At 41.7% G+C, this 26163-nt stretch overlaps 1 long non-coding RNA gene across 2 annotated transcripts in view; it reads right to left on the minus strand.

Annotated features, from left to right (window-relative positions):
• LOC128315343 (uncharacterized) overlaps positions 1-26163 on the minus strand; it is a 90114-nt gene that overhangs the window by 26657 nt on the left and 37294 nt on the right. For both annotated transcript variants that reach the window (XR_008298098.1, XR_008298097.1), the window contains exon 2: positions 18818-18867. This is a non-coding gene — a long non-coding RNA (uncharacterized LOC128315343). The remainder of the gene's footprint in view (positions 1-18817; positions 18868-26163) is intronic.

Here is a 26163-nt window from a genome sequence, read left to right on the forward strand (position 1 = left end):
GAGCATATGCTTCAGTGTCGGGTGGAACTCTGACCCAGACAACACTTATTACACTTATTACTAGCAGACCTTGATCTTTCTGGGAATAACTCTAATGCCCACTTCTGCTGGTTGTTGTACAGACTAAGTGAAATGGTTGACACAAAGTTCCCAGCACACGGTAGGACTCAGTCTGGCAATGAGTGTGAGCCAAAGGGCTGCAATCACTTCCCTACCTCACCTCTTACACGCAGGACATGGAATCACATGAAATGTCTGTTGTTTTGGAAGTCAGAAATGGCCAAGTATCAACAATTCGACACGGCTCAGTATAATGTGTCTTCTGCCTACTGAGAGATAGACTGAGATTTTGAGGGCAGCGATCGCATCTTCTTCATATTCATATACCCAGCGAGCTGGGCACACAGTAAGCACTCAGTGGACGACTGTAAAAGGTAAATAATGTAATATAAATAATGCAAAATGTGCATCACATATCCCTTTCATTGGACTCCAAAGTCCTGACAATGACACCTCACCGAGGACTTTTTGTTATTGTTACGTCCTATGGCCAAGGAAAAAAGTGTTGCGTACGTTGGGTTGTGCTATGACCCATGAATATGAAAGTGTGCTTTGTCTGCAGGCTATTTCACCCTTAGTGGGAAAGACAGTGGGGGGTGTCTGAGTGGTGAAGGTCTCTGCATAGTCCCACGAGATCTTCACCCTACAAGCTCAGGAACACACTGCTCACATATACTCCAGAGCTCACCACTCTGGGCCATGCTGTGTCAAGCAAAGATAATGCGTTAGGAGATCAGAAGAGTAAGATTGTCCCTGTGTAGCCCTACATAAAGCCAGATTCCATCGTAACAGGTCCCTGCTGCTCTTGCAAAGAAGAGGCTGTCTGGTCAGAGGTCCTCAAGCCCAACTGCAGATACAAATCTAAAGTTGCCCCAGTGACCAAAAAAACGCCCCCAAAACCAAAAAAAAAAAAAACAGCCCCAAAGAATTGGAGTTGTATTTACTTTCATCATTTCATGGATAGTCCACAGTCCTGAGTTCAAACAGGTAAGTCACTTATTCTCCCTCATCTACAAAAGTCAGTAGAATCTCTATTTTCAGAGTTGTTGTAAGGATTCAATGACATATGCCAAAAAGCATGGAGAAAAAAAAATGGACTCAGTGTGTAAACAAGAAGCCAGTGCTTGGGAAAGATAAATGTTTTCTTCTTACTGGCAGAGCAAGGGAGGGACCAAAACGCAGAGGGCTGTGATTTTTCAGGAGTCCCCGGACTCAGGACTTTTCTCCCATACTTTCCTCCTGTCGTACCCACCGTCAAATGTAACTCAACCACAAATCCCACGTTTCTAAGATTTTGCAAAATGGGTTTACGATCATTTAATCTTCGAAGAGTCATGCTAAAACTCATTGACTCTAAAGATTCTTTTTACTCTGACTGAGGCCAGAAAGAATTTTCCCTGCCTCCCCAGCTCCCCAGCACTTTGGACATGACTGTTTTGCAGAACATATCATACCCAGGTTTTGATGTAGCTACTTATCACTTACTGAAATCCTATTTTGGGCTACGTTCTTGAGATGTCACATTTTACTTAAACCTCACAACAATTCAGTTAGATAATATTGCTCTCATTTTCAAAGGAATCAGAGGTTTTGTGGGTTCTGAGAGTTTTTAAGAACTTTGTCCAAATTCACACAGCTAATGAGCAGCAGGGCCAGAATGTAAACCTAGGAATGTCTGTCTTCATGGTTGCGCCTTCACCACCACGAAAATAAAGAAATAAGAATATTTTATTTACAGGCTGCTTTTCAAGAGGGCTATGTCTTGTTCCCTGTTGTGTCCTCAATGCCTAAGGGCTTAAATGTATTTTCATTAAAGAATGAATAAATGAACCATCAACCGGTGGTTTCCCTAGGTTTCCAGGGCACTTGCAAAGCTCATAAGCAACATTCAACCTCACCTCCCAGAACTGCAGCTAAGTAAAAGTATGTCTAATCTAGAGATGGGGTTGAGCAGGTCCTTCCAGGATGCCCTGGTCACTTCTTGGTTTTGCACTAAAAGATTAATGCAATTGTGAGATAAGTTCTGTCTGACTCTATGCCTTTCTAACCAAACTCCAGCCAACTCAGTGCAGTGTAATAGAAAGAATTAGATTCTGTGCCCTTAGGCTGCAGTAACATGGCCTTGGGTAAGTGATTTTGCCCATATGGTCCTCAGCATCCTTGGTTGAAAAATCTGCTGATTAGAAACAATGATCTCTGATCTCAGGAAGACATCTGGAAGCAGATGCCCATCTGACCTGCCAGAGTGTGCAGGCACAGGCAGTGCCATGTGGTGGCCGGGCACGGCACCAGAGCCTGTGGCTGGGTTTGGACCCCAACTCCAGCTCTAACTAACCACATGATCTTGGCAGTTTTCTTCATCTTTCCCATCAGGATCGATATTCATCTTTTATTTCTCAGATTCCCAAAGCTGTATTTTACATAGTCACAAAGAAAACAATGTCATTAACATTACTGAGAATATTAAGAAAGATTAATAGACATGTAGATAAAAACCAGCAGTAGAAAGGGATGTTTAGTTGGGTGTGGAAGAATAAAGGAGGGAGGCATTTGGTGGTGTTGGGGGAGGACAGAATCATTATGACCTTTGTAGTTGAAGTCTGGGGGATACTTTCCTTGTGGATTCAAATTCTGGCTGCTTAAGTTTCTTAATACTGTGACTGACATAAAAAAAATCACAGCATTCTTCATGTGCTGGCTTTTATGTGGCTAATTCATGACATAGCATAAGACTTTTAATAGCAGGTAACAATTGGTTGAGGAGTTGTTAGTAGCTCAACACACAATATTAAAAATAAAGATTATTGAGCGTGTGTATTTATTTAAAATAAAATCACTATGTGAACGTTTTTAACAAAATTTCAATGTTTATGATTATTCATTCCTCACATGTAAATTTTACAAATAATTAAATGGAAAAAATGAAAATGACTGAGTCAAAAACAAAAGAAATGGGGCACAGTAGGTATTGACAGTCTTCTAATTGAGTAGGATTATCGTAATGGCAAGCCTGCTTTTCAGAAACTTGTGAGATATGTGAATGTTACCCATGGCAAGAGAACATTTTCCTCTGTTACATTTTATATTGGTTTCCTAATGCTGCTGTAACAAATTGCCACAAATTCAGTAGCTTAAGGCAGCATAATTTATTCTTTTACAGTTCTATAGGTCATAAACTTGATACTGGTCTCAATGGGCTAAAATCAAGATGTCAGCATGGCTGTGTTTCTCCTAGGAGTTCCAGGGAGAATCTGTTTCCATGCTCTTTCTGGCTTCTAGAAGTTGCCTGCCTTCTTTGGCATGTGGTCCCTTTCCAACTTCAGAGGCAGCAACAGGAGGTTGAGTCCTTCCCACATTGTATCATTCTGACCTTCACTTTGACCTCCCTCTTCAACTTTTAAGGACGCTTATGATTATGGAAGACTATCTAGATAATCCAGGATAATCTCCCCATCTCAAGATCCTTAATCACACCCTCGGTCGCTCTTGTCATATAAAGGAACATATCCATAGGCTATGGGGATTAGCCCATAGACATCTTTGGGGGCCATTATTCTGTCTTCTACACATCTCTTTTGAATCTGTATGTGGTGGTTAAGAGCATGTACTCTGGAGGCAAATAATGTAGGTTCAAATCCCAGCTCTGCCAGTTATTAGCTGTATGCTCATAATCAAGTGACTTAACCCCTCTCGCCTGTTTCCTCATCTTTGAAAGAGTGTTAATAATCCATGCATACCTTATCTAGTTTTTGAGAACATGAAATGAGTTCAGAAAGAAAGTGATCGGGCATGTCAAGTGCTATGTAATCATTAACTGTTATCAAATAAATGTATATTAATTAAGATAGACTACATTCTTTAACATCCAAAGCCCTGATTTTTCTGGCTTACTACGATATGCTTATTTCTTGATATGAAAAGTTCAATTAGAGTCAGAACAAAAGAGACAATCTGCAGTTGTTTTTGTCTCCATCCTTCCCAAAGGCCCCTGAGTCCTCTCCATTTGGCCATAGGGAGACAAACAGAAGAAATGGAAAATCCCGAAGGAAGCTTCTACAGGTCAGGTCTGGAAAGTGTTTATATCACAAGCCATTCAGTCGCTACAAAGCAGTTTGGTAACTGTGGCCTAAATATGCACCCCCCATTCCCGAAAAAATAGATTTGGTGAAAAGTTAGGCAGTCTCTGCCACAAGGAACCAACGGTCAGCATGGAGGGTGAAGTTCCAGGGACTCATGGCTCCATGTGCAAGCAGATGACCTCTGCAAACTGAGGAACACGTGGTTACATTGTGAAAGACTTCTGGAGGTGATAGGAGTCAGGTTGGATATCTGTATAGCCTAGAATATATTATATAATATATAATATATATATTATATTATATTAATTATATATTATATATTATATTATAATTATATTATATATTATATTATATTATTAATTAATTATATTAATTCTATTAATATATTATAATATTATATATTATATAATAATATATATTATATTTATTAGGATAAATTGGAAGCTGGGATTGTGGAACATGGATGAACCTAGAGGGTATAATGCTAAGTGAAATAAGTCAGACAGAGAAAGACAAATACCATAATGACTTCACTTGTATGTGGGCTCTAAAAACCCAACCAACCAACCAACCAACCAAACAACAATAGAACAAAATCATGGTCGCCAGAGGAGTGGTGGGGGGCAGGGTAGGCAAAATAGGCAAAATGGATTAAGAGGTAAAAACTTCCAGTTAAAAAGCAAAAAAGCCATACAACATAGGGAATGTAGTCAATAATGTTGTAATGGCATTATATGGTGACAGATGGTGACTATACTTGTGAGCAGATTGTAACGTATCAACTTATCAAATCACTATGTTGCACACCTGAAGCTAATATAACGTTGTATGTCAACTATGCTTCAGTAATAAAAAATTTAAAAAACAAAAGGAGCAATCCTTCCCATGTGAACATAGCCACACAATTGCTGAATGAAGCAGGGGCCACTGTGGAGATGATCAGCAAGCAAATAAGTGAGTGAATCTTGGATTAGGGGACACATTTAGGCTGTAGATATGGATCTAATCATTATTGGCATAACGATTAAAGGCAGTAATTGAAGTGGCAGGGGGTGTAAGAGCAGGGAGGACGGGAATAGGACAATGAAGAGGAGAGGAAACCATAAGGGTTAGGAGTCGCCAGGGAGCAGCAGGGGGAGAGCAGAGTGAGGATGTACCAAACAGCAAAGGAGGAGGCAACCCGTTGGCTGTGTCAATTCTACCAAGGAAGAAAATGACAACTTCCTTAAAACACCTAGGAGCCTCTGACATCTCCACCAGGAACAATCTCTGTAGAATGTGCAGTGGGAGAAACACTGCTGAACACAGGCTATAGTGTGGTAGGAAACAACCCTCAAGAAGTTTTATTGTCACGGGGAAGAGAAAGATATGGCTTTGGTGGAAGATGGCAGTTAAAAGGTTTCTTTCTCTTTTTCTTTTCTTTCCTTCCTTCCTCTCTCTTTTCCTCTTTCTTCTCTTTTCTTCTTTCTTTTCCCTTTCCTTCCTCCCTCCTTCCCTCCCTCCCTCTTTCTTTCTTTCTTTCTTTCTTTCTTTCTTTCTTTCTTTCTTTCTCTTTCTTTCTTTCTTCCTTTCTTTCTCTTTCTTTCTTTCTTTCTCTCTTTCTTTCTTTCTTTCTCTTTCTTTCTTTCTTTCTTTCTCTTTCTTTCTTTCTTTCTCTTTCTTTCTTTCTCTTTCTTTCTTTCTTTCTCTTTCTTTCTTTCTTTCTTCCTTTCTCTTTCTTTCTTTCTTTCTCTTTCTTTCTTTCTCTCTTTCTTTCTTTCTTTCTTTCTCTCTTTCTTTCTCTCTTTCTCTTTCTTCCTTTCTCTTTCTTTCTCTCTTTCTCCTTTCTTTCTTTCTTTCTTTCTTTCTTTCCTTCCTTCCTTCCTTCCTTCCTTCCTTCCTTCCTTCCTTCCTTCTTTCTTTCTTTCTTTCTTTCTTTCTTTCTTTCTTTCTTTCTTTCTTTCTTTCTTTCTTTCTTTCTTTCTTTCTTAAAATATGGGATAAGCTTGAGCAGGCTCAGGGAAAAAAGCCAGTAAGGGAAGTATTGAAACGCAGGGAAGATGGGGTGATGGGGAGTCAGGAGGTGGAGGGAAGCTAAGAACCCCAAAGGCATTGCCAGTCCCATTCTTGTCACGGTATTGTGGAAGGATGAGGAAAATGGAGCCCACCCCTGTAGTATTTGGGAGCCCAAAGAACAATGCAGAGTGGCTGGACTTGGAAGGCCCTTTGAAGAACATGCAGAGTTAAGTTTATGTCACTGGACATCACTACCTGCAATTACGAAAATGAGAAAATAGCCCGATTTACACACTACATACATAAAATGCAATTTCTATTTCCATTCGCCAACCTGAAACTTCTCACTGTACATCCAAGGGCAGATCAGACAGAAATCCTATTCAATGGGCTCTCATTTATTTATCCCCTACTTTGACCCAAAAACACTTAAGGAAACTAACCAAAAAAATAATAATAATCTAGCTGTTTCACTTCTTTCCTCATATAAGGATTTGATGCTAAAGCAATTATAGCAAGCAAGGAGTTTAGAGATATTGCACCCCCAAATCTGTTGCCAGCAGACTATCTGGAGAACACAACCAAGGCTTTCCTGTGCCAGAGCAGGAACAGAAGAAACACCACTCATTCTTTTTTAAAAGATGAGGAAAACTCAATGTTCAATTAAGCCGACACGGGAGCCTCAGTAGAAGTGTTTATGTGTATTGACACTTGTTCCAGGACATGGATGACAGTGTCTTTGAGTCACCATTAGTAATAACTCAACTATTCTTTTTTTTCCACCAACTGCTTATGATATTATATGTAGGCTGGCTACAGAGGTCCAGGAAATCTTACAAAATTCCCAGTGCAGGGGTGCTCAGGTGGCTCAGTTGGTTGAGTGTCCAAGTCTTCATTTGGCTCAGGTCATGATCCCAGACTCATGGGATTGAGCCCCACATCTGGCTCTGCTCTGAGTGTGCAGCCTGCTTCAGATTCTCTCCCTGGCCCTCTCCCCTGCTCACGCTTTCTCTCTCTCAATAAAATAAAATAAAATAAAATAAAATAAAATAAAATACCCAGTGCAATTATGAACCCCAGGGATCAGACTTCATACGGAAGCCACAAGTTCAGGTGAAGTCATAGCACCTGAGAGGAAATGTGGTCTGGCTTTGCAAATTCATGTCCCAAGGCAAAGAATGGCAGGCTATGCAACCACTCGGACCCACCTACAGTTCTTCCACACACCTCCTCAGCCCTCTGCACCTGCCTTCCAGGATTTACTTTTCTCCATAATACTAGTTACAATTGAACATACTGCATATCCTTTTAAATGCTTCGTACTGTCTATCCATGTACACTCCATGAGCCAAGGATTTTTGCTTTGTTTGGTCAGTGTTGTATCTCCAAGGCCTGTGACAGCCCCCAGCACATGATAAACACTCAATAAATACTTCTGAAGCGAAAAAGTGAATGAACCAGTAGAATTGTATCAAATTTTAATTTTCCACTGTCTGCCATGCCAGCCTCACCTTCCAGTGCTCCCGACACTCTAGCCATACCCAAGTGCTTCCTAGTGGTCCCGGCCGTTTCATGCTCCTGTGTCTTTCACACACTTTCTCTACTGATTTTCCAACTCTCTCCCCTTACCCCACTTCCCACTACACACACACACACACACACACACACACACACACACACACACTCATCTGCTGCAAAAAACTTAACACTCAAGCAACAAGTATTTTGCTCAAACATTTTTGTCTCCATGAAGCCTTCCATCACCCTCCTGGCAGATTTCCTCATTTTTTCATCCAAAATGTCTTCATTTAACTGGCATTGTTGAGTATTTGCCATGTATGTTACTATGATGGCCATGAAACAAACAGGCCTGTGAACCCTGTGCTCATGGAATGTAAACGGCTTCTGCCACTGTGCCTTTCCCACCTGTCCTCCAGCCTCCATCAACCTAGAGTGCGATTGTGTTTACAGCTGTCTCTTCAAGTAGATTCTGAGGCCCTGCAGGGCAACACCATTTCTCCTTCATTTCCATTTCTCTGGCACACGGCAGTGTTTGCTGCTTGATAACTGTTTGAATGAATGAAATACCTTAATGACCAAAGGACATGAAACACACCATTTCTACCCTTCATGTTGACAAGTTGCTTCTTTTCACTCCTGACACTGAAGATTTCTGTGCTGTTGCTGTGGATGTTATTTTTACTCATGGTCTTTTTCTCTTTCTTCCTTCCTGGCTTCTATAATGGCTACCAGTCATTCACTATCTGCTTTGTGTCAGGCTCTATGCTAGAGTATATAATATTAAGTATCTCAACGATACTCACTGCCAACCAAATATGATTGTCCCTATTTTAAACAAAACATGTTTCCTCTTCTCAGATCCCTTCTTGTTGTAAATGTCTTCCCTTCCTTAGTTTCACTAAGGATATTTCAACATCCCCCCCTACCCGCACCATTGGAGGAAGGTACTGGAACCTCAGTGTTTTACAGGGATACCCAAATTCTTTCATCATCTCTGCCCCTCCTGCTCTGTTGCTAAACTTGCCTTTGACCATAAATTGTTCGATACAGATCTTGGCAAGGTAACAAGTCTAGACTATATTGATTTCCTTGACAAGTGACAAATAGAACATCATGATGAGTTATTTCAGTAAAAACCAAAAAGAGTTACAACTTAGGACAGCTGTCACTGAGCCTAGAGATTGATACCAGGTCCTCTCCTAGAGAAAAAGCTAACAGTCAATCCTCTCCTTCAAGCCAGCACTTTTAGGGACATTCCAGTTATTTGGCAGCATCTACAGTGGTCTCAGTATGTCACAACTCACAAAGACATCACCCTGTACACATATCAAAGGGGGTTTGTAATTAAGGTGTGAGAATGACCTTCCTAAACCCCAGCCTCCCCTGCATCACAGTACATAAAATGTACCCTCAGTCTTATTGTAAATATGGGGAGATTTCAGAGTATTGTTAGGCTTTGAATTCAGACAGGCATTGTTGTAACCTCAACTCCTCCATTTGCTATCTATGTGACCTTGAGAAATATGTTTAATCTTCCTTACTATCTTCTATCTTACTGTTAAAGCTATATCGACAATACTACCAGATTCCATAGACTTCTTGGGAAGATTAGATGAAATAACATAAATAGGGGATCTAGCATTTCATAGTAGCTGCTAATCCCCTTTCCTTCTTTTGCCTTGTTCTCTCTATTTCTTTCACTTTATGTCACGGAAGTCTAGAAGCTTGGAACTGTAACAGAATGAGTTACCTTCAATGCCAAACGTCCAACCATAACAGAAAGTACTTCATGAGAAAATGACCTCTGGCTGCCAGGGCTCAATGCCCCATAAAAGCTGAAAGCTTACTACTCTATAGAGTGATTAATGTTGAATAAAGGAATGAATGAGTGAAGACATGAACAAATGAATGAAAACATAACACATGCCAGATGTTTATGCTTCTTTGGCTATGGTCCGCTATTCCTGGTAATCCAGTCTGTCAGCTTTTCTCCATTATAAGTGTGCCCTTGTCTCCCCCACTAGACTGAGGCCACCTTCAGCACAGGGGACATTTTCTCTAGCACCTAGGAGAGTATCCGGTACAGAGAACTGGATCAATAAATATTTGGATAAAAGATGAATAAATGAGACAGTTGAAGAGTTATATAATTCCTTCTTTATGTTAAAAAAAATCTTACTATAATGAAATACCTTTCTGTTGTTGTGCATACATATTTTGTATACAGTGACTGTGCTGGCTCTGGTTGTTTTAATATGCATGTCCATTCAGCACCATGGACAAAGTCCTATCCCCAATTGAGGAGGGTGGAATAGGGTGAGCATACTATGTGTGAGTAATAGGAATTAGAGCTTGGTAATCAGTCAAGAAACTAAAATGCAGATACTATGAGAGCCTAATGCTGCACAAGCCTCTGCACAAAATAGGCACCTGATAAATGCAAATTGACGACTGTAGGATAATGAGAGAAATTCCATTGTCTCTGATCTAAATTATACATTAAGACTGTCCTGACTCTTTGGGACTGATAATAAATGGATTAGAAAAAAACACGTGGGAGCATAAATTCTCAAAGTGCAGGGATTTTCTTCTTTAAATCTTTAAAAAATTCTTTTTTTTTCTTCCAAGTTTTCTTTCCTTTTTAGTGACAACAATCTCAACTCCACAGGGTCTGTTGGAGGGCTAATCAGAAAATACGCTCTGTACAATTTATCAACAACATATGAATGCTCCAAGCACTGAGCTAGAACCAGGGGTGTGTGGTTTGGGAAAGGACGCGAGACAGTCCCTGACCTTGAGACACTCCCAGGTTTATAGGATAGACAGCAAAACAACATAATAAAAACTGTATTAGTTTTCTAGGACTGCCATAAACACTACCACAAAATGGATGGTTTAAAACCCACAGAAACCTGATCTTTCAGGATTCTAGAGCCAGAAGTCCAAAACCAAAGTGTCATCAGGGCTGTATTCCCTATAGAGGCTCTAAGAGAGAATCCGTGCCATGCTTCTTCTAGGTTATGCTGGTTGCTAGCTTTCTGGGCTTGTGGCCACATTACTCCAATTTCTGCCTCCGTGTTCCCATTGCCTTCTCCTTTATGTCTGACCTCTCTTCTGTGTGTTTCTTATAAGTACACTTGTCATTGGATTTGGGGCACACCTGAATCACCCAGGATGGTCTCCTTATTTCAAGATTCTTAAGTACATTTGTGAAGACCCTTTTTCAAATAAGATAACATCCACAGGTTCCATGGATTAAGATATAGACATATTTTTTGGTGGGTGTGAGGGGCCACATTCAAGCTACTATGCTAACTATGTGAAGTGTGATTGTCTTCATTTGTAGAGGAGAAACTGAGGTTCCAAAAGGTTAGATAACTGGTCCCATATCACTGAGGTGGGAAATGGCAGAATTGGGACTCATACCTGGGTCTGACTCAAAGGCATCTTCTCTCTTTATCTCTACTATGACTCAGTCATGATATTATAATATAGTATCACACAGGGTCCTAAATGATCATGAGATATAACTCAGGTCCAGTAAAGCAGAATTGTGGAAAGCTTTTGCTTCTTTAAGAATGGTCTTGAAAGATCAGTGAGTAGTAACATATTACTTATAAGAAGAAGATGATACATACATAAATAAGAATCAAATACTCCATAATATGAAGCCTGCCATAATGATGGTGAAATGCTTTCAGCAAAGTGTTATAAGATTGAATCATTTTGAAAGAAGACAGACCATTACCACTTGGAGGCAGGAAAGGAGGGAGCTGAAAAGACCTCATGGATGGGTGCTAGTTAAGTGGGAACTGAAAAGAAGGATGGGCTTTGGATGTACCAAGAAGGAGAAGACATCGTAGGCACTGAGAATGTTAAAATAAACATAGAAAACAGAAGCCATGGGACCTCCTGGGAATCTAGAAAAATACAATTTTGCTACAGCGCAGGGTACTTGAGAATCCTTGAGAGAGAGGTACTGCTGGGGGACTTGGTAGAGACATTTAATAAGGCATCTTGACGCTATACTTAGAAATATAGACTGGACTCTAAACAGTGGGAGCCACTGAAGACTTTTCAAGACACATAGTAAAAGAAGCTGATGCAAAATGGAAGTAGAGCAATAGCATTGCCTCTGGTTCTTCAAGTGTCCCTTTTTGTGCTTCCACTATGCATTAAGCCTTGTGCTTTTATTTTGGGGAAGGATGTGGTAAAAGACTGTCTCTGAGGCACATTTTAATCCTAGGAGTTCAAAATGCTACAATCTCAGCCATTTTCTCCCTAGCAGGAAAATAATTTAATCACTTCTGGTTCCAGAGCAGCCCCTTTAAGCTATGAAATGGGTGGTCTGTTTCCATTAGCCATCTCTCGGCCAGCAGACCTTTTATGTGTAGACACTGCCGAGGTCTAACAGGGCTGGAATGTCTAATGAAATTGGACATAGCGTTTCATCATAATGTCTCCAAAAGTAGGGGATATGGCCTTCGAACTCACTAAAAAGAATCTGGAGGTGGGTCAAACAAGGTGAATAGGGGACCAGGAGACTAGAAGAGCAAGTCCACTCCCCTACCATTACCCCCTCTCCAGCACTGGATGTAGTCACATGGCAGGGAGGAAGTGACTGTTCACCTCTGATGGCACCATTGACTGGTGCACCAGCAGCTCATAACGTCAAAGTCAAGGAGGAACTGAAAAGCATCTAAACAAAGACCCCTTCCAGAACACATTTCCATTGTCCCATGAGTCCATCCACCTGCTCCTGCCATCACTTTTTCCCACATAGATGTTACAAGTAAGAGAAAACTGATCAGCTGCTGCTTCGACATAAATTAACATCTGGTAACAGAAAGCAGGGAACGGTCTCAGATAAATCTTAGGAGGCTTTACAATAAAGGGAAATATTAATTATGCCTTACATGTGTAGAGCATGTTATAAAGCACTTTCACATGCATAATTCCATTTGATCTTTATGCTATTCATGAAACAATCCATAACACATGCTTAGAACTGTGCCTGGAACATAGCAGGTGTTCAATAAATATCATTCTCCTCCTCATTTTGTACTGAGCTAGTTCTGCTGTCACCTTTTCAGCCTGCCTCTGGGCTGTCACTTCCCATTAGTCCCTGCGGTGAAAACTAGGGCAATATTGTTTTCTTCCACTCCCGCTAACAAACAAAATCCTACCAAATCCCTTTAAAATGAACCTGCAGAAGTGCAGACTGACAGTTCTTGTAAATCATTTTAATGGGAAAAAATTATTTCTCTGCTCCACATAAACACAGCCTGGGTCTGTTAAAACAAACGCAGGCAGTCTATTTCAGCTGCCCAACGACCAAACTGCATCAGGACATATTAGGTCCAGATAATTGCCACATGATAAGTTGTGCAAATGATCAGAAATATTAATACGATCATGCTGTCATGGCTTTTGGTCTATGACATGCGGGTGGGAGGCTGGCCCTTTCAGACTAAGTCATGGGAAACCTGTGATAAACATAATAATTCATCTGTGGCTGGAGTTCTGCCAGGTCTGAGATATTTCTCTCCCTTGCATCTCACTGAATCTTTCCTACACACACACACAGACACACACACACACACACACACACACACACACACAATCTACACACAGTAACTTACAGATTAGCTCTACTGTAAGAAACCAGTTTAAAAACCGTTGTTTCCCCTTTTCTATTGTTGCCTGCCACGGTTAATGGATCCAGCCCCTTTCCTTGTCTATCAACATTGGGCTCATCCTTCAATGTCACTTCCAAATCCCCTGCAGTCAGAACTAACCACTTGCCCTTCTGGGCTCACACAGCTGGATGCAGGAATGACTAATTAGCCCTTAATTTTTTCTACCACGTACAATGCTTCGTTATTTATTTGCCAGTCTTCTCTACAAGCATGAAGGCAAGGCATCTTCTTGATCTTTGTAGCCTCCCCTGAGCCTAGTGTGGGACCTGGAGCTTGGTAGGTGTTTAGCGAATGTTTGCAGAATTTAAATGAAAGGTAAAAAGTATAGAGCAAACAGAATCACTTTTTAAAACAATCTGCAGGCCCTGTGTTGTTATAGCCCACCTGGTTCAGAAGCACAGAAGTCTCACATGGAGATGCTGTTTCTTGCCTGACAGTGGTTGTTCAACAGGCCCTCGGGTAAAGGAATCTTTCTCAATACTTTACTGATGATTAGGGCATGAATTACACTGGCCCCAAGACATTATGATCCCCTTCTAAGTTATAAATAGAGAAGATTTGATCGAACTCAGCATGAGAGTCGGAGTGATCAATCTCTACGAGCAAGGAGTCCTGGGACTCTCCACTGATATGTATCCATCAGGCCTGCCAATCAGAAAGCATTACTGGGACGCACTTATGTGATCTGAGATCACATGACCAATACAGCCAGGAAGAATCAGAGCCCATCTCCAACGTTGCATTGGCTACATCCATTTACCCTTGATACTCTAAAGGCCTTATTTAAATCCCCAAATCTACACTTTGGCAAGTTGTGTGAGCTTGTGCAAGTTAGTGAAATAACCGGGCTTCGGTTTCCTTATCTTTAAAATGGGATAATAAGATTTTCCTCATGTAAAACGATGTTCACTGCCTTCTGTCCTGGCTTGGGGTGTATTAATATCACCTACTCTGGGTCCAAATACAGACACATGAATTCCATCTACCCACCTACTCTGCTAGGTGTCTGGTAGTCTTCTTAAGGATTATGAACCTACTATTATAGCGTAATAAAGAGACATTTTCATAGAGTAGCCAAACATTGTGGTGTATGAAGCCAAGAGGCACAGACAGGGCATCAATACAACTTAGGGTATAAATGGATGATTGATGTTGTAGGTAGAATAAGCAATCCACTTGGATGATATACAGGACTAAGTCAGGACTCTGAGTCATGGGCTGGGAGGTACCCTCACGGCGTATAACCTCCTTGGACAGGTGAATCTCATCAGCTAAGGGCAATCTTCTGGAGAAGGGGAACAGCTATAAGTTATTAGCAGCCAACATGGCAGCCAGATATGGCTGTACTGAGCCAGTAAAGGGGAGCTGGGCAGAACACTGACCACATAGATAAACTGTACCAGGCTGAGAAGTATTTTAATGCGTACTGGTACCCCTCATGATAATCTTGACCCCCAAGTCGTCTGTCCCGGTATCTGAAAGCCTCCAATTCTAACCTCAGACAACATTTGAGCCTGACTACACATGAATTATTCAACACAAAAGACACTAATAGTGCTGCCTCTCTATTCCTTTGACACTCATTCTTCAGTTCAAAACTTTCGCACCCTAAAGCAAGTACCTGTTCCTCTCTGCCCGGGGGCTTTCTTTTCGCCCACAGGCACCAGGCAGGCTAGAAGTACCAGGGGTTAGTACCCCTGGAAACAGCCCTCAGGGAACAGATGGAGTCTAGAGAATACTGTTTCCTTACCCCCCAGAGGTGCCCTCTGCACCGTTCTCCCAAGCTTTCCAGCAAGGCTGAGCCCCAGTTGCCTGCATGGCAACTGAGCAGAAATCATGCACGCTTTGAGCTGTCTTCCCTCTTATGCCTCGCCTTTGGGTGCTTCTTTTGATCACCCCTCAAGCAAGCTACTTGCTATTGAATCCTAAACTCAGAGTCGTCTGGGAGAACCCAACATAAGTCCATATTTAACCACTAAGACTCAAAATTACATTCCCAGCATAGCCCAATTCTTATGAAATTTGTATTATTTTAACAAGATGCATGATTATTCTGTTATGACATTCTCTGATGAAATACACATACCATTTTCCCACAGGGCTGGAAAATAGAGTTAACTATATTTGCACACACGCACACACACACACACACACACACACACAGCTCATTTTGAATGTTATACTAATGGAACAAGGCTTTTGAAGTATATGGCTATCTGAGGTCACCCTAAGAGCCCCTGACTGACAGCCACCATACCCTTGTCTTGATCCCAGCATCAAAATTCTCTCCCTGATGAGTGGCATCTGGCAACCAATCTTCCTCCTCCTCCTCCCCTCCTCCTCTCTTCTTTCCCTTTCTCTTTTCCAAGTGCATGATCATTACAAAATACCATTTTGAATTCCCATTCCTGCTACACTAGTAAATCTGAATTGTAAAGTAAAGTAAGTCCTGTAAAATCAAATAGACCTATTATTTCCTGTACTGCTCCATGCGCTGAGAGAGTGACAAATGGGGGACCAAAACATCAGGGCAGTTGGCGTTAATTAATACTAAATTTACTGAATTAAACAATGAATTTTAAAGAAATAATTCTAAGATGTCATTTCAATTAAGGCACTGCAACAGGGATAATGGATGTGGGTGGTGTCCAGGAAAGTCAATCATGGCACTGTTACAGGAAGAAACCATTAACTCTAAAGAAGCAAGGGAATACAAAAGAAAGAAAAGAAATTCATGCTTCCCAAGGCATCTGGGAGAAACTGCAGAGCTGCTAGGCTGTTAAATCTCTCTACCTTCTCGATCAAGGAAGATGTATCTCAATTAAGGTCAATAATCTAGAACAGGTCACCTTAGCAGTTCCCCCATCTTACAATGGAAAAGCAGAAACATACCTTCCCTGGATTTGAGCAGAAAGCAGAGCAGATTATTTAAAGCTAAAGATTCTTTTTTTTTTTCCTTAAGGCTAAAGATTCTGACACAACTCATTTTCTCCCCTAAGTGATTTCTCTGTTGGGCCCAGAGAAATGAACTACAGCAACTTCACAATGTCTGGAAAACTGGAACGTAAGAGGGAGAGGAATAACAGCCACAGAATATAGAGCTAGAAGAATCCTCTTAATGGTCATCTAGTCCCAGCAAGAATGAGGATCCAGAAATCAGAGCCTTACCCAAGGCCACCTAACCCAGACCTCAGACCTACATCCTGTCCTTGCCCCCTGTGCAGCAGCCTGGGTCTCTATTGGTGCTAAATATAAGGAAATATCCTGAAAAGACTCTTCAAGTAGGAAATACACATTAAGATTCTAAGGGAATACATTTTCTAATATGTCACCAAGAACTAGCATCTCCTGGTCCCAGTTTGCTCATTTATAACATGGATATAGTAACTCGTAACTAAAAGCTAAACCCCCAAGAGCACCCTGTTCTCTTTCTGTGTATATATCATACTCTATTGTACCTATTTAATGTATGCCTGTCCCCTTGTATTGAACTTTGAACAGGTAGAGGTTCAACATTTCTGGAAAACAAAATGTGTGTGTAGGCTAAAGGGCTGGCCAGCAGCAGGGTGGTGGAGTGGGATTGGGGAGTGAGTAACCAGGACTTGTCTTCCAATCTTTTTTCCTCCCTAGGTGAACACCTCCTGTGTCCTCTGATAGTGAGCCATGCAGAGAGGGTGGAGGCAACACTACTGGTCTAACAGTGTTTCCCTAACCCTCAGCTGGCATCCATCACAATATTCTCTCTATATAGTAGACAGATAGACAGACAGATAGATAGATAGATAGATAGATGATAGGTAATTTGTGTGGGGTTATTTTGCTTCCATATCTTAAAGAATTTTTCTTAAAATGAACAGCTCTTCTGGCCCTGGACAGCCCTGGGGATTTCTGTTCATTTTCACAATCTGAAAAAATGACAATTTCATTTTTAATTATGAATATTCATGCACTCAACTGACACTGTGCATGTAATTATAATTCCCAAATTAGTTCAGAGGAAAACTGACATTTTGTCCAAATTCCTTTATTCTTTACTGAAACAGAATAAGGTGACATTTTGCTCTGAATGGAAATGGGAATTTTTTCCTGGTCCTTGTCACCTGACAATTTCCCATTCCCAATACAATCCCATTTGCAGAGCTTCCTTTCAGTGTTACTAGAAGTATCCAAGTGATCAAGAGGCTGAGGACACTGCACAGTCCATAAGAGAGGAACTGACCTGGACAAGATTAAAAAGAAACAAACCTAAAGATGATAATATGGGTCAAATGCAATAGCTCATTTAGTCCTTGCCATCAACCTATTATCACCCCTTTCTCTATAGATGCAAAAAAACTGAGAATCAGGAAAGTTGAATGCCTTGCCTAAGGTCACATGGCCGTTCAAAATAGTAGCATAAGAATGTAAATGTTGCTATTTGGACTACAAATCCACTTCTCTTTCCAATCACCACATGTTCTTATACATCCAAAAAGTTCATAGATTATAGTTCTGTTTGCAGAAGCTTCCCACCAGCCCGACTTCCCAGTGAGTGCTTCCTAATGGGCCAGCTGACATGTAACCACAGAATCACTTCTGCTTCAAAGATGATTGAAAGGAGTCACAAGGAAATTAAGTGACTTTTAAAATACTATACAAACGTGCCTAAAGTTATATTAGTCTTGTCCTTGAATATCGTCACATGAGAAAAATATATGCAATTCAAGTAGAGGAACAAAAAATGGGAGAAATTATGTGTAGGGCAACTGGAGGATCATCCAAGATGGGGTCTAGATCCCTTCCACAATCATAGGAGCTTAATTAGTTCTCTGGGCTGTATAATGGGTTATGCATTTAACAGCTCAAAACCCATTTATTATCCCACAGTTTCTGTAGGGTAGATGTCTGGGCACAGCTTGATTGAGTTCTCCGCTTGGGGTCTCATAAGGCTGTACACAAGGGTTGGCTGGGGCTCATCTGAAGCTTAGGGTCTTCTTCCAAACTCACATGAATGTTGGCAAGATCCATTTTCCTGAGGTTGGACAACCCAAAGCCAGTAGGAGAATCCTTCTAACTTCAGGGAAGGCCTAAGCCCTCTTCGAAAGCGCTCACTTAATTAGGTCAGGCCCACCCAGATAATATCCCTTTGATTAACACAAAAGTCAAACTAATTAGGGACCTTGATTATATCTTTAAAATCTCATCACCTTTGCCATATGATGTAACGTGACCACGGGGCTGGCATCCACAATACTCATAGGTCCTGCTCACAATCTAAGGGAAGGGAGTATCCATGGAAGACACTAAGAGATGGGACTCTTGGGGGCCATCTTCTCAACTCTGCCTACCACAGAAGCAATACCACTTTCCAAATGGTGGTGCCCAGGTTCATGTTTGATATTCTACTAGCAATACATGCATCACTGTGACAGTATTCCTGGATTCTGTGCAGGTCTTTTAAATGGATGCCAGATCATTACTCACCTAGGTAAGCCAGGATGAGTTCCTACTGCATGCCTGGAACAGAACGGAGTCTAGAAGGGCCAAAACAAATAAAAGAGTCAGCCCCTTCTCAGCAGATACTTGTAACATACTTTGAAGAGAGCTGGAAATCACTGTTTATCAAAATTAGCACCTAAAAAATTATACTTATAAAAATTGATAGGTCCCTTCCATACTCACAGGCTTAGTCACCAATGAAGAAAATGGGGATTCAAAAAGGAAGGGACCCAGAATAAATAAAGGGTCCATTTCAGGGTCTGTGAGACTATATCCAAGAGTTTTGGGATCTATAAAGTTTTGGGATCCAGCTGTAGAAACAACTGGGGGAAAAAAAGACACTAGAATAAGCATCCAAAGACTTAGAATGTGGCCCTAACTGGCACCATACCCCTGTGTGATCTGAATAGCTCTCTCCCCCTCCGCAGGTCACAGTGACCTCATCTATGGAATAAGAGTGACTTGCCCAAGTTGTGATGATATCTAAGGCTGCTCCACCTTAAAAAAGTGCTATGATTCTGTAGTCGGCATGGCAGGGCCTGGTGCCCTCAGTACCATGGAGATTCACTGGAGTGCCACATCTCACTTCTGAAGTCATGTGCTCCTTCAAGCAGGCAGGGAATCAAGGGAAGGTGTTCTACTGGAGGAAAGCACCTTTTTCGTTGTAGTCAGGAACATTTTTGGCAAGCCAACATCTTTCCCCTTCTTGGAGTTTTTTATAGGTCTCTTGTGTGTTTCCTCATTCAAACAAAATATTAATAATTCATGAGCTCAAGTGGAGTTGATGGCACCTGCCACATGCTTCCTCTTTTCTTATATACTCTTATAAGTCCAGGGGCAAGTCACTTAACCTAAGCCTATTTCCTACTTAAGTTAAGATAATGATGCCCACTCAGAGAGGAGGTGAGAGAACCAAGTAATGGGACGTACAATTCAATTACCCAGCACAGGGTGGGGGTGGGGGGCTGGCACATAGTAGGCACATCTGGCCTACCCTCAACTCCATCCCCCGAAGAAAGCAGATTTTGAAGGCAAAGCTTAAGAAAGGCTAGAGGCTGTCTGCCTGCCAAGTGAGCTTACAGAGACTTCAGGTCTGGTAATCAAAATTAATAATGGTATTCAATCTAATTTTCCAAGCCAGAGGAGTGGAAGGCTGAGCTGTAATCAATCTTTAGAGGTCAATTCACAGGGGATTTACCAGGTAAAGGGCTTGGCGCCCCCTTGTGCAGAAAAATGCTATCTTAGTCCGTTGTCCACACATGCACTTTGAGCAAGATCCCCTGTGGTTCTTAAGACATTTGAAAATCCACCCACCCTCTCACCTGCCCCTAGGCAGCCAAGTCTTAGTTAATATCAATTCTGTCTTTTAAAAAATGTGAATTGTTTGATTAGTTTCTAAATAGGATACACTTGCCTTGCATAAAAACAAAAATCAACAGCGTGTACCTTTAGTCTCCTTCCCGTTCCTGATTCCTTCCCCAGGGGTAATTCTGGTCAATCCTACCATAGATTGTGTGTGTGCGTGTGTGTGTGTGCGCGCACGTGTCTGTGTGTAGTACATGTACATGTATGTATTCTTCCTCAAATGATAACATACTACATGCACTGTACTTTGCTTTTTTCTGCTCCTTCCTTTTTCACAGTATATGTTGATGATCCTTCCATACCTGTACACTTCAAGGTACCTCATTTTTTTTTAGTGACTGCATGGTATTCCATTGTCTGAATGAACCACAATTTATGTTTTTTTAAATAATTATATGTGTATATGTATACATATAGATATATTTGCATATATTTTTCAAATCCTTTGCTAGTTCAGACAAACTATTTCTACTTCTGTAATTAGCAATCTTTTAGTTACGTTGGCTTATATTATTGTGAATATATATTTTGGCTAAACTTCTAAGAGTGAAATTGTGCCAGGTGTTCTTCTAATGGCTTTACGTGTATTCACTCAACAATTATTTATTGAGAATCTAGGATGCAACAGGTCTTGTTCTACGTACTAACGATACAGCAGTGAACACAATAGATAAAATTTCACTTTATTCTTCTTTTGCTAACGTTTATTTATTTATTTTGAGACAGAGAGTGTACGTGAGCGAGTGGGGAGAGGCAGAGAGAGGGGGAGCGAGAACACCAAGCAGGCTCTGCACTGACAGTGAGATCTCACAAACTGTGAGATCTAAGCCAAGATCAGGAGTTGGATGCTCAAACAACTGAACCACCCAGGCACCCCAATGGATAAAATTTTTCTCGTGGTACTTGTGCATTTTAGATATGATAATTCATTAAATCTTCACAATAACTTTTTTGTATAGAAACTATTATTCTCCCCATTTTATAAAATTTGTTTAACGTTTTGTTTATTTTTGAGAGAGAGGGAGACAAAGTATGAGCAGGGGAGGGGCAGAGAGAGAGGGAGACACAGAATCCGAAGCAGGCCCCAGGTTCTCAGCTGTTAGCACAGAGCCTGACGTGGGGCTTGAGCTCATGAACCGCGAGATCATGACCTGAGCCAAAGTCAGACACTCAACCAACTAAGCCATCAAGGCTCCCCTATTCTCCCCATTTTACAGAGAGGGAAACTGAGACACAGAAGATGATATAGCTCACAAATGGTGGAGCTGGGATTAAAACCAGGTAGTCTTGTTCCAGAATTCCGAGTTCATGCACTCTACTATGAGCTCCACGTCCACACCCGTGTTTAAATGCTCTATGTCTCGTGATTCTTACTCCATTTTGCAAGAAGGCCCTACTATTGTTTAGAAAAGATTTTCACCACAAAAGAACTTACATTGCCTCCAAATAACCTACCATGGGGTATATCATCTAAAGGCCTCGTCAGGTTTCCTTAGGCTTCCTGAGGTGGAGCTCTGTGAGGTTCTAGTTCAAGTGACTTCCTGAGAGAGAAAGAGGATTGGGAGTAGCAAGTGGGGGCAGGGCAGAAGCTGTGTAAAGATGGACCCCAGATGAACTCCCAGGGAGCCTGGGAGCATATGGCATCACAGGAGGTCCCACCTGGTAGCAAGGGGAATGATCATTTTCATCCCTGTATTAGTCCATCATTGGCTGCAGGTTGTCTCCAGGGAGTGGGTGTAAACTCCCAGGCAATTCTAGGTGAGGGAAATCTCTAGACTAAGGGTGCAAGTGTGAGTGGTTAGCAGCTAGCTGTCACTGCTGCTAAGGAGGGTATGCACTGGCCCAGTAAAGGAAATCAAGGGCAAGGCACCAATGGTGTGCACTACAATGCAGCACATAGCATGTCTCCGTCTGATTTTCCTGCACATGTCTCAGAATCAAATAAGGTCAAGACTGGACGTATCAGCACTCCCTGCTTCTGTTTTCGCTACCACATGAACAGCACTACCTTCCATGGAATTGCTCAATTCAGAAGCCCCCTGGTCTTTTGCCCTTCTATGTCCTTCCTCCCCTTCATCCTTTTCAGCGAACCAGTTTATAACATAAACTCACAGGCGCTTCCTTCTCCTAAGGAAGATGGATTCTGGCAACTAGACTCTCTTCCTCATCCCAACTCAACAGTTTCCCTGACTCCATTTTGCCTTCTGAAATCTACCCTCCACGCTGCCACCAGCACGGTCTTTCTAATACGCAACTCTCATCTTGGTACACCTTGGCATATAAGAACTATTTTACCTTTGTCACATGTCTTCTCAGGCTGAGCTTCTACTGCCCTGGAGAAGTTGGCCTGGGCGTCTATGGGATTCTCAAAGCACTTGATACATACATGTATCATACATACATAGCATGCAGTAGCTAGTAGTCTCCAAAGATGCCCCCCACCTGCCCTGCCAATCAATTATGGCCCTCAGTAGCCATGCTCCTGCAGAGCCTTACCTCTTGAATCAAAGCCAGACTCGAGACTTGTTTGTAACCAACAAAATGGCAACCAAGGTGACACTGATTTCTGCAGCTTAGTTCAAAAGAGCTTTGCAGCTTCCAACTTTGTCTCTTGGAGGGTTCGCTCCAGGAAGAAATCCATTGTGTCATGGAGTTTGTGCTATGAGGAATCCCAAGCTAGCCATGTAGAGAGCCATGTAGAGAATTCATGCGAAGAAAGAGGTATCTGTCAGATCAGCTCCCAGCTAACCCAGCCATCTCAGGAACCAGGCACGGAAATAAAGAAGCCCCCAAATGACCAGATGACCACAATCTCAACCACCACCCATGTGCAAAAACATGAGGGAATCCAAGTTGAGTCCAGCAGCCCATAGTAGCATGAGAGATCACAATAGAATTAGTGTTTCAAGAAGCTAAGTTTTGGGGATGACCAAAACTATATCTGAAATGGTCTACAGGCTACTGCATTATAATTATTTCTCTGCTTTTCTGTTTTCCCTTCTAGGCAGTCCAGGGACCCTGAATCTCATAATGTATTGTAATGAAGGGATATAGACTTAAGAGGTGTTTGATAAAGTTAATCAATGAATAGGAAGAGTGATATTCTGAGGATAGTAACTCCCTCACGCCATGGGTTCATCCTCAATGAGTCTGCTGTCATTAGTTCCATAAAAGGTCAGGTTTATAAGTATTTACTGTGTGACTACTCAGTATGAGTATGATACCTCAGTATGATCTGTGAGGTCCTAAATATGAGCTTTGGAGTCAGACAAATGCAGGTTCAGATCCCAGCATTGTCATTTACAAGTTGTATAACCTTAGGCAATTGATTTAAATTCTCTGAGCCTCATTTGCTCATCTACAAACTTTGGATAATGAAATGCCTGATTTCTTGATATTGCGGTGAAGGCGGCATAATACGATTTTTTAATCCTCACAGTAAATGACTCACTCCATGTTTTTCATTAACGTGTGTTAATTTAATTGATATCATATGTAAAATACTTAGGCTGGTCATTAGCAAAAAAAATAATGAAATAACCAGTGCACTTTGTGGAGTCTCAACAGAAAGATTTTGCTTCATTCTATTCCCCTCCATTATAAGGTTATTGAGTCAGCTTGTACTAAGACTAAAAAATTCCACGGTACAATTGACAAATAGTGGCAGCCAGATTTAGTCTTGAGCAATTACTACATGTCCAGAACTGGCATCAGTGACGATGAATCAGTGTTCATACCTGCAATCAACATCACATTGCAGATTCTGAACCCAACTCTTGTAAGAAATGAGCTTCTGTGCAAATAATCCCATCTCCCTCCAGCATTCTCCTGCTTCTTCTTTCAGGGAACCGTTGGGAAGGCTGTGTGCTCCAGCCCCTACTTACGGCAAGTTTTATCACTCACTCCTGTTTGGTAACGAAGCAAGTTATTGAAATCGGGGGCTTTTGGCCATTTCTCCAAAAAGAGAAACCTTTTCAGCATGACATTTATGTGCAGAGGGATGTTTATCAGCAAAGAGCATTTCTTCCTAAAGCAGCAAATGACTCCATGAGGTAAAATTATGGGGTGATCTCATACTCATGCCGAGCAGGAAGGGGAAAATGTCAGCAGTTATATCCCGAGGACTGGAGTTTCTATAATGCATCTTTCCCACGGTGCACTTAGCATGAAGGGCTGCTTCTACAAGCCATTTCCAGGGTATCTTACCTGGAGTAACACAAATACCTGATCACCATAAATAGGGAGAAAATAACAGAGACTTTGACTTCTGGAAAGAAATGTACTCATTATTATCAAAGAAGGGAACACTGGACTGATTGAACACATATAAATTGACTGAAGACCTGTCTAGTGGCTAATATATCCTCTTCTCTCCATTAGTCTGTGACTGCTTTTTTTTTAAAATCCATTTCCACAGTGCTGCTTAATAATAAATATAAAATAAAGTGAAGGTGAGTCTCCTCTCCCAGCAAACATAGAAAAATGTGTCTTGTCTCCCACCTTGGAAGCTGTAGTTTGTCGATGTAACTAGTTCTCCTTTCCTAATCTTTGGGCTGGCACACACATTAAAACTTGTATGTGACAGTAGCGAACAACTGCCCTGGGAAAGGCACAATGAGGTATGGGACTAGCGCGAGCCCAAAATTCAGAGCCTTAGAAACATCTCTTTTCTGTCCTGCGCAAGCAGTCTCCAGCCTTGAGAAAGATGCCTCCGTTCCCCGGACTAGTGCTGCAGGGAGCAGCCTCCCCTGTCCTTCCCCCACATCTCCATTACTCATCACCTATCCTTAAAGAGTCCCCTCCACCGTCATCCCTGCCAGAGTTCCTCCTGACGCGTCCCAGGTTGGATTGCAAATCCTGCTGTGTGTCCTCAGCCCTCTGTGCTTACTTCTGTCACACTGTAATGTGCTATAACTCTTCATCTATCTCTCTCCTGGAAGGACCACTTCATTCTTGCACAGTAAGATCGTACGGCATTTACCTCCATAATCCCGGCAACTAGCACTGGGCTTAGAGTGTACTTGGACCATCCTTCATGGTCAGTGCGGTGGCATGGATGGGAATAATCAAACAGATCCAGAGGGGTCCTTGGAGAGGATCCTGTACATGCTCCTCATTTCATAGATGGAGCCATGAGATCCAAGGGGACGGAGGGGTTGCCCAACATCACCCAGCATGTTAGTCACAGGGTGGGGACTGGAATTTGGTTCTCCCAAATCCTGGGCCAGGACTGCCTTAGTTAACTTAAATCGATAATATGTTCCAAGTACCTACTAGGTGCAAGGTTCTGTGCCATGAGCACTGCTCATGACTTCAAGAGGTTGATACTTCCAGTACAAAAGGAACTGTGGGATGCATACAACATGGATGAATATAAAACGAGTTCTTACAGGTGTATAAAGAAGACAGCACAGGAACACGGAGTTAATGTGAGATTGATTCCAGAGGAACCATAGCAGACACTTTTGTTGTTTTGAGTCTCATCACCTTGGCCCCCTTGAGTTTCCACTTCAGCTGTGTTTAGACATGCAATCTATTTTTTTTAATTGAAGCATAATTGACATACAATGTTATGTCCTCAGCCAAATAAAGAATGAGATCTTGCCATTTGCGACAACATGGCTGGAGCTAGAGGGTATTATGCTAAGTGAAAGAAGTCAGGCAGAGATAGCCTACAATCTTGCTCTCATGCTAACCGTGTGTCACCTTGAACAAGCACTTGATGTTCTCTCCTCCAGCATTTATATAAGCCCCATGCATTTATATAAGCCCCATGAAAGGGAGCAAACAGCCTCAGGGACAATGCTCAAAACTGAAGGACATCAGTCAGTAGATAAATACCCTGGCCCACCTATATCCTTCAGGTGGGGAATACTGAGAAGTATTCTGTCTGTCTTCAGGAACAGAGGTCTAGCGAAACTAAACCCTGGAGCCTGCAACAGTGACTTTGAGAACACATGCTTCTA

This window comes from Acinonyx jubatus, chromosome C2, assembly GCF_027475565.1.
Source record: "Acinonyx jubatus isolate Ajub_Pintada_27869175 chromosome C2, VMU_Ajub_asm_v1.0, whole genome shotgun sequence".
NCBI classification, from domain to species: Eukaryota; Metazoa; Chordata; class Mammalia; order Carnivora; family Felidae; genus Acinonyx; species Acinonyx jubatus.